At 29.7% G+C, this 9,167-nt stretch overlaps 1 pseudogene; it reads left to right on the top strand.

Moving 5' to 3' along the window:
* Positions 1-1,074: 1,074 nt before the first annotated feature.
* Positions 1,075-1,193, top strand: LOC118605148 (annotated as a pseudogene).
* Positions 1,194-9,167: the final 7,974 nt, after the last annotated feature.

Below are 9,167 nucleotides of genomic sequence, written 5' to 3'. Positions count from 1 at the left end.
ATTGAATATAGCACTATATAAAAAAATATAATAAGCTCTAACCAACTGGGATTCATCTGTAAAATCCAAGAGTGGTTTAGCATTTGAAATCCAATCAATGTAATTTACTATAAAAAAGACTGAAAACAAAAACTATACTATCAAAAAATTCATAAGTAGTTAACAAAATCCAATAACGGTTTCTCTTAAAACTCAAAGTAAATTAGGACTAGAAAAAAACTACCTTATTTTCATAAATGCATATTTATATAAGAAGAATAACTAACAAGATATTCAATGGTGAAAGACTGAATGCTTTTGTCTAACATAGGGTGCCAAGCAAGAACATCTCCATTTACTATGTCTGTTCAACACTGTACTAGAGGTTTTGGCTAATACAGTAGGTCAAAGATAATAAGTGTAAACATCAGAATAAGAAAGAATTAAAATTGTCCTTATGGATATAATATATAGAAAATCCTCCATCCTTTACAAAAAGTTATTAAAACTAATAAATTTGCATTTAGAAAAGTTTCAGTGAACTAGATCAGCATAAAAATTCAATTTCATTCCCATATGCTAGCAATAAATAATCAGAAATCAAAATAGATCAAAAGCAACAAAAATATAAAATACTTAGGAATAAATCTGACCAAATACGTGCGCCATCTGTGCATTCAAACAGGCAGACTATTGGTGAGACAATTTTTTTAAAAAGTCTGAATAAATGAAGATATACTGTATTCATTGATTAGGAGACTTGATGTTGTTTAAGAATTCGGTTCTCTAAAACCTGATCTATGACTTCAATATAGCCTCAATGAAAACTAAAGCAGTTTTTTTTTTTTTTTTTTTTTGTAGAAATTTAGAAGCTGATTCAAATATTCACACAGACATGCAGAAGACTTAGAATACCAACACAACTGTGAATAGATCCACACATATATGGTTAATTGCTTCCATGGAATAGATAAGAATAGTACACCTAAACCCAGATCTTTTTTTTTTTTTTTAACTTGATCATGATAGCAACCCATATCATAAGAACTCACAGCTGAAGTAACTTATACAAAGAACAGGACATTAAAAGTCATTCTCTATGGCCATGCTACTCTGAGCATGTCTGATCTTGTCTGATCTCAGAAGCTAAGCAGGGTTGGGCCTCATTAGTACTTGGATGGGAGACCACCTAGGAAGACAAGGTACTGTAGGCATTTAAAAAAATAAAATATAAAATAAAAGATATATATGACCCACTCACCTCAAAGAGAAAAAAAAAAGTCATTAAACTTTTCATAGTGCTTTTGGAACACTGTATTTTGAAATATTGAATCTTCATGCAATGTCTGATGACCCTGAAACTGCCATTCTGTACAAGCCAGATGTAGGTGCTTCAGTAGACAATTCAACCTGAACTCTAACCTGAAAGTCATTATAAACCACAAGCATTACTGCCATCTCGAAAGTCCAAACTTGTTGAGCTTTTATCATAGCCAACATCTCATATTCATTGTGTGAGAGACTCAAGTGAGAACTTTTAGTCAACCCTTCCCTAAATCTGTCTTACAAAATAATGAACTACTTGAAAGTTGCTTTAAAGTTCTAAGCATTAGGATAATTTGTTATGCAGCAAAAAATAACTGGAGTATATAGCCTATAATTAATAACTTGCTCTAGAATTACCCTAAGATTTAATCATCATCCTTTTCCATTTTATTTTTCTTCTTTTTAAAATGAGAAATTTTATAACTCTCATCTATCTTGTTTACCATATTTATTTCTTTCTTCCAAATAATTTATATTTGTACATATACACATGTATTATGTTAATTTATATCATATTAATATATAATATATTGTATATATCCATCTATATGCCAAATTGCTATGGGGCAATTCTCTTTATATCTTTCAAAGGGATTTTAAAAAGGACCTAGAGCCACTCCTTTTGATTTGATCTTTATCTTGAGTCCTCACTTAAAAATATTTTGTTTTCAAAGAATAAAGATATGAAAGAATTTTACACTCCAAGCAGGCAAGCCCTGGTTCTTCTATATTTCCTATAATGTTAGCTTGCTAACTGTATTCTTTAGTTCAGCTGTCTCTTTCTATACCTTATAAAGTACATCAAACAGCAGACAATTAGAAATTTCAACATTACTCCTAGAAACAATGGACTCCTAGTCCATTGGATATGTTTCTTCCATCTTCCATGCTACCAAAAGGGAAAATTTTCTAATTGTTTCACAATTATATATTATGAGACACTGTCTTTTTAGCCTGATAAAGCAGTTTCCTAATTTTCCAGCATCAACTGACATACTTGGCACCATTTTTCAACCTTTTTATGTCTCCCCGTTGCTTTTCAAGCTTCTGCCAACTACCCTTTTCAAATGTTTTGGAATTATTTTTTTGTTATGCAGCACTCCAATTTCAATTTCTGAATCAGTCAACTTAAGCTACATAACAAAATGTTATAACTCTAAGCAAATTAAATCACGAATATTATTTATTTCCTCAAGATCTGTACATTTTGGCAGTTCTTCAGGCCTGATCCAAGTCAATGAAGGATGGTCTAGAGTACCTTAATCACATGTCTGTGGGGTTAGGAGCTGGGATATCTGAGAAGACTAAGACCACTTTCATACTCCTAACCCAGACTTATTCACATGGAAGAAGGGTTTTTGTCATCAAGAGGACGTACATACCAGCCAAAAGTACATTGCTAAGCAGCTAATATTCTTTTAGAAGACTTGCTTGGAGTATGTACAACTTTGTAAAAGAATCCCCTTTGCTATAATGCTAGAAGCCATTTATGCATTACACCCTAATTACAGATGAATAAGTAGGTGTAAATACAAGTAGAATCAATTATGTTCTCTTTTTCAACAATTTGTGAGACACTGGAAAGAATAAGACCTAAATTAGATCAAAGTTAGGTGGATGAATGAAGGTTCACAAGTTACATCTGCCTTTTTTCTTTACTTCTTGATTCTTTACTGATCGACCTTTTCTATTTATTTGAAATACTCCAGTGTTCTTTCCATAAATATGTCCTCAGTGTATATACACGTGACTTCATGGTTAGAAGGGTTTGTAATATCATCTTAATACTCACAATTAAGAATCCTGTTTAAGGGAATGACTGGAGTTAGGATTCAGAGACAGGTATATCTGATTCCAAAGCTTGTGCTTTTTCCATTGAATTATGCTGACTCATCACATTGTAATCAAATGAGGAACTTATTCTCCTCTCCTCTGCATTTCTACTAGGCTTTGTTACTGAGAAGGGAAGCCGAAAGCAAAATTATAGAAGACTGTTGTGGCAGAGAAATTGATCATCATGTGTGATAAAGCAATGATGTATTAGAAGTTACAATCTTGCTCTTAAACAAGTGTTTTACTACCCAATCATTTTTGAAAAAAAAAATCTTTGCTTTCTAGCAAACAGCCTCTACTTTGGCCTTCTCCATGGAGGGATTCTTCACCATTTTTTATTAAAGTTTGTTTTATTAGTATTCTTATGCTTTAATGTTATACGCTCTTTTTTTTTTTTTTAAGTTTCTTCATTCTATGAACATATAAGCAGAAAATAATATTCTAGGAATCTTGTTAAGGGAATAGAGAGTTAAAGTCAATGATCACAGGATCTGGAAAATTCACTAGGTATATTTTTTAAAGAACATATGACCAGGAACCTGTTTCTAAAAGTACAAAAAAATCTTGATATTTTGAGAAAATATCAGGTTAGCTAACCCTGGATGGGTCAGTGTTAACATTATAGCTTTCACTAGGCCATGAGTATTTCAAACTAAAATCTCTTTCCTAACCTATCAATAAAATATGCAAAGGCCCTTATCAGTTCCTCATACAAAATAGATACTTAATTAATATTTTCTTCCATTAAGAAGAAAGTAAACTCCTAAACATAGTAAGAAACCTCTATTAATAAAAATGTTTAAGTTCTTGGCACTATCCCTATCCTGTTTTTATAATCTTTGTCATATAGATAACTTTTCCCAGCATTAATATATATATAATTGAATGAATACCTGCCATTAATGATATAAGCGATTCCAGACTAATTTCTGCAGCCTTAACAACAAATTCCAGAATTCAGATTTGTATATCTCATCAAGAATCATTTTTTAACAATCTCATCTTGAATTTGCTCCAATTAGCAAAATCAGTAATGCCATAAAGCCTATAATAATTTGAAAAGCTAATAAGGCTCTTCTGTTTCTAATAATCACTATATCAATAGTCCTATCAATTTCCTAGGAAAATTATTGTTCATATGGAATGTTATACACAATACACATTATTATTTTGTCTTCTTAAAGACCAGTATTAGTATCATAATCATCATGTCTTATAGTAAGTTGAATAAGTACTGGAAAATTAGTGTTGCTTTCCTTCTAATAAATCTCTATATTCTCTATAAGTTAAATTGAAATGTTTTCTTTTCACAAACTTAATTATTTACATTTTGTAGCTGGATAAACTTTTTAAAAACCACACATGCTCTAGAGATTTATTAAAATCTCAATCATTTCACTCTATCTACCACCTACTAAAAATAAAAACCTGCAAAATTTTCATCTTGAGGTAGTGTGGACTACTTACACATGGATGCAGTTAAAATCTTGAAAGATAATATCCTGAGGTCTTTATAAGGCAATATGACTGTTTGAGATAAAATTCAAAAGTAATATTTCTATTATAAATAAATAAAATATATACCATAAATAGAAATACACCATATTTTAAAAATATAACTTACTACTTGAAGAGGGTATAGTTTCTGAACATAAAAAAAAAAAAAAAAATCCAGAATAAATGATGGAGAAATTCTTTGTACTTAAAAACATAGAAATTAAGTATCCAAAGAGTATAGATAATATTGAAGTTTGGTTTTTAGTATTTGTAAAATAAAACTTTAGTCTTTTGGTATAATTACTTTTTTAAAAAATGAATACTACTGGATTCTAGGAGTAATTTCTGTATCTACTTCCTGAGATTCCCTGTGAGGCAAAAATGAGTCCACTGTTAAACAGCTTCATTCACTCAAACTAAGTCCCTCCATCTCTCAGGATGACTGGAACACTGTTATGTGGCTCATTTAAAAATAATTGTGATAGTACTCCGTAGGTTTAGAAATAATTAAAATGATTGCATTATTTCTATGTTACAATATAATGAGTTATTAGAGGTACCTAGAGGATTAGGGATTTATATTGAAATACTTTAATTAGTTCTCCTAGAATTGAAAAAAAATGCATGTATAAAAGTTTATCATGCTATTGAAACAGTAACAAGTTTCAGATGTAAAATTTGTAATATATGTCATATTATACATCCCCAAGAAAATTGTTTGAGATTCTTACTTTACTAAATTACAGAGAAAAACTTTTTCAAATTGTTTTGTATATAAAATACTGTATGAGAAATTAATTTGAGTTAATTTAGTAATTTAATAAAGTCATTTAGATTTTGATATAGTTCTTTCATTCACCAAAACCAAATAAAACAAATTTGATATTAAGTGCATCATAGAATGTGATAAGACTAATATGAGCTCTTTTTAAATACTTAAAAGTTGATTTCAGATATTTATATATATATGGATTTATACATGTATTATATAAATATTTGAGTTACTTCATGAATCAGGAATTGTCTAAGACACCGCATATCAACTTGAAGAAGATATATAATAATGAATTATAAGCACTATGATGGAGAAAAAAACATATGGGATATAGGGACTCATTTCAAGGATGTCTTTCCCAGATAAGAGGTAAGGTAAGAGTATTAGTGAAACTACAGAAGTTACTTCACACTTAATACAGCAATAATTCTACTTAAAAAAAAAATAGTGTTAACTTACAGAAGATTAGCAAAGGTAGCACAGAGAGTTTCAAATATTCTTCAGTTTCACAGACAGTTTCAAAATGTCCTTCACTCGATTATCCCTATAATGTTAAAATCTTACATAACCAAAGTGTAATAAACAACACAAAGAAATTAACATTGGGATAATACTATCAACTAAACTACATGCTTTATTCAGATTTCCCCATTTTTTTTTTCTTAGGAATCACTTTATTTATGTATTATTGACATGGAAAAAGCTGTATATATTCAATGCATACAATTCAATGAGTTTGGGAATAATATACATCTACGAAACAATTACTACTATCAAGTCCGTAGACATATCTATCACCTCCCAAAGTTTCCTCCCACCACATTTATTTTATTTTTGTCATTATTATTTTGTTTATGGTAGAATACTTATCATAATATCTACCCTCTTAGCAAATTTTAAGTATATAATAGGGTATTATTAGCTATAGACACTATGCTATATAATAAATCTTCAGAAATTACATATTTTGTATAATTGATTTCTAGGATCCAATCCAGGATCTCATATTGCATTTAATTGTCATGTCTTTTTAGTTTTATTCAATCTGTGAAAGTTAGTCTTTTGCATTTCATGACCAGAAGACTTCTGAAGAATACTGATCAGGTATTTTTTAGAATGATTCTCCAATTGTGTTTCTTTGATGCTTTTCATGATTACACTGAAATTATTGATTTGGGAAAAAAATATCAGTAAGGCGATGGCCTTTCTTTTGACATCACACCTGGGGATACGTGATACCAATGTGTCTCATCACAGGTAATGTTCATCTTGATCACTTGATTAAGATAGTGTTCACCAGGCTCCTGGAGTGTAAATTTACTACTTTCCCCTTTCTGCACCCTATTTGTTAAACATATGTTAGACATATGTTAAAACCATGACAGTAATAAATATTTTTTTGGGGGGGGGTACTTTAGGTCATGCAACAAATTCCAACAAATTATCATTAAAGTTTCACCCACTAATGTTAGCACTCATCAGTGGGTCCTGCTTATTATTACAACATTAGTTTTATAATGTTGATCTTTCTATTTCTCGCCTGACTTATATATTCATTTACTGGAATTTTTCTGTAAGAATTGTCTTTTCTCCACCACCTATTTATACGTTCAATCATTATTTGTATCAGTATGGACTCATAAATATTTATTTCATTTTTTGAATTATGATAATTACTATTCTTTTAATATATTTTATATAATTTTATATCATTTTGTTTCTGATACTATACATTTGGCAATAAGAATTGATTATAATTCACTGCTATTTTTGAACAAACATTTTATAATACTCTATATTAGCTTATTTCTGCTACTATCATTTGTAATAATTTTAAAACAAAGCTATAATTAATTTTTAAAATCTATCATAAATATATAATTTCCACTCTTTATTATATTAATTAAGGTTAATACATAAAATTATTTATAAAACATCTTTAGCCAAATAATATCAGTAATTTTATCTCCTTTCAAAATCTTCAAATGCATTTTCTTTCTCCTTTCAAAATTTCAGAAATAAAAATTTAAATTACATAACATCTTATAATTCAATAGCTTTGATATTGATCACCTAGAAATATAATAAAATAGAAATTTTTTCTACCTAGAATAAATTTTAATATTTGTTGATTTCCAATGTAGTTCTATTTTTAACTTGCTGTTTTGTTTAATATATCACATTAACACAATCCTGAGGTGATATAAATTCTTAAATAAATGAAAGTTGGAAAAGGCTATATAATCATCCTAAAATAAGGAGAATGCGCATCGAAATACAGGGTTACATTCACTTTCAGAGCATTCTTTCCCCGAGTTGCCTCTAGAATTCTTTAATGCCTCTTTCCATTGTCCCAGTGGAGATATGCAAATCAAAAGTGAACAAATGACTACTCTTCTCCTGTTTCATAACTCTAACAAAATGTCATATCTAACAGTTAAAAAATAACATCTAGAACATAGTATAAGAAATAAACAATGTTAGCATTTCAAAATAACCCCTTCCAATATGGATTTCCCTTATAAGCTTAATAATGTCTTCGTATTCACAGACTGAACTTGAGGTGGAGAAGTTCACAGAGAATAGCATTTTATTAATTTTATACTACCAAGCACAGTGAGAATTTGAATGAATATGTTCATTATTTATATATTTTTGTCTGCCCTATAATAGTTCATTTGAACTACTATTGAACATTACAGATAACGAGCATGCTATTTTGTCTCCTGCTTCTGACAGGTTTTCTCTCAAAAAGACTTTTAAAGCTTAAAATACTTTGGACTTGGAGTGTTTATGTTACTCTTTTTTTTGCTTGAATTTTTTGGTATGGTTGACATTCTACATGAAAGATAGACACCTACTCTGAATCCAGTGCTCACAGAGAGGTCCTCTGTTCTGTACAATTGAACAGACCTGGCCCAGTAGTTTCTTATAGTTTGTCAGTCTTATTGTTAACTAAGTAAAAGGTGAGTCTTTGGTAATATGTGCCTGATTGACAGAGATTGGTCCTTATATAAACATATGTAGATAAACTGCTATTTTTGTGCCATAATTTGTCCAAAATAACGATTATTACATTTTTGTATTTTTTTGCCATACATTTACATCAATAATCTACTAACGCATCTACAAAGTCCTAAATGTGTGTGTGTGTGTGTGTGTGTGTGTGTGTGTGTGTGTGTGTGTGAAAGACAAACTGATTTAAGACAATACCATTAGAAATTTAGCCATGGATCATATTCATTTGAATGTAAACATGACTAGTAGTAGTTTATTGGCTTAAGAATATTTGCATGTACTATGACAGAAAAGAAAGAAAGAAGGGAAGGAGGGAAGGAAGGGAAGGAGAAAAAAAGTAAAAATAGGAAACCATGCAAAAATTAAAAAAAACTTAAAAGCCCACTTTCAACCAAATTATAGATATTATAGTTTATAAGCCAAAATGGTATAGAACTTAAATATTTTTGAAATAATTTTACATCTGTGGGCTTTTTAAACTGTCTTTTTTTTTTTTTTTTTTTTTTTAATCATATACTCCCAGAAAACTAGTAAAAGCTATGGGCTCCCTGCTCAAGGAAAAGTGTTCTTAGCATATACAACATGCACAAAAATATGTGTACAATTTTAGAGATTAGTTCACCCTTTGAAGTCCACACATGATTCATAGATTTTCTTATCTTCTTCATTATGGCACCTTGTTGTAAAGGAATAAAGATAACAAAATACATAGAGAAGGCAAAGATTATATGGAAGAATA

This window comes from Rousettus aegyptiacus, unplaced genomic scaffold (assembly GCF_014176215.1).
Source record: "Rousettus aegyptiacus isolate mRouAeg1 unplaced genomic scaffold, mRouAeg1.p scaffold_m13_p_1, whole genome shotgun sequence".
NCBI classification, from domain to species: domain Eukaryota; kingdom Metazoa; phylum Chordata; class Mammalia; order Chiroptera; family Pteropodidae; genus Rousettus; species Rousettus aegyptiacus.
The sequence above is the reverse complement of the archived record's forward strand: the minus strand, read 5'-3'. Positions and strand labels throughout refer to the sequence as shown.